Source organism: Austrofundulus limnaeus, unplaced genomic scaffold (genome assembly GCF_001266775.1).
Source record: "Austrofundulus limnaeus strain Quisiro unplaced genomic scaffold, Austrofundulus_limnaeus-1.0 Scaffold167, whole genome shotgun sequence".
NCBI lineage: Eukaryota > Metazoa > Chordata > Actinopteri > Cyprinodontiformes > Rivulidae > Austrofundulus > Austrofundulus limnaeus.
In genome coordinates this window covers 213,402-214,600 of record NW_013952569.1, presented here as the reverse complement: position 1 = coordinate 214,600, position 1,199 = coordinate 213,402, and positions in this window count along the sequence as shown.

Here is a 1,199-nt window from a genome sequence, read left to right as displayed (position 1 = left end):
TGCTGAGTCAGGCTTGATTTTTAATAATCTTTTCCTGTTAAATCAATAAATCAAATCAAACTTTTAGGATGATCCATCATCTCTTCCTGCTCTCACTCTGACGTTTCATCCCAGCTCTTCCTCCTCCTCCTCCTCCTCCTCTTTCCACGGGCATGTGGCGGGGAACAATAGCTCCATTGTAGGCGGCTTGCTCCGCTCCGTCTTTTTCCTCCACATCTATTTGTTTTCACATCCTCGGTTGAAGGAGTTGCAACGACGGCTGGATACAGAGAGTTAGAGCTAATTTGGACCAGAGCACACCACAGAGACACACTGTCTGAGAGGAGGAGATGAAGAGGCAGAGGGAAAAAATAAGTTGTAGAAAAGTGGAAAAAAAAGAGACAAAAAAAAAAAGGAGGAGGAGGACGACGACTTCTCCCCACATTCATTAACACACACAGATGTTCTGAGTGAGTGTGCGCTCCGAGACCAACATTCGATACAGCGACGTAATCCTGGTGTCGGTATCAGGTCCGCTGGGGTTCCCATAATCTCCCTGGTAATTAGTGGTTAGGGGAGTTAGCGGTTAGCCTCCTCAATGACTGCAAGTGGATTTTCTACAGCGGTGATTGTCAGACTGCGGTCCAAAGACCCCCCAGCTCAGGGTCAACCAAGGGTTGTAAGATACAGGAGTATTTGTGATGCACGTTAAGTTGATAATCTGTTGTAACAAATGATCTTTTTCAGCTGAAGGATCATAATTTCATAATATAATCCTATAAATGCTGCTTGTTGAGGTGTTTTAATTTTAAATATTAAACATTGTGATTCTGCTCTTATTATACTGTGATCTGCATCTGCTGTGCATTTTAAAATATTAAACTTTGAAATGTAAACAGCAGGTTTACTGAATAAACTGATGCTTCAGTGACATCTAGAGGAGGTGTAAAGAACTACTGACTGCAGCGTCTGTATGGAGACCAAAACCAACAGGTCCTCGATCAAGTCTGTGGCATTTATCAAAGGACCGAGGCAGCATAGGAGTTTTTTTAAACCTTTATTTTACCAGACAAAACATTAAGAATAAATTCTTATTTACATTGTCAGCCTTAGCGGCCGGGATGAGGCTCAGYGCCTCCAAATCCGAGGCCATGGTCTTGAGCCGGAAAAGGGCAGAGTGCCTTCTCCGGGTCAGGGGGGTCGCCCTGTCTCAAGTGGAG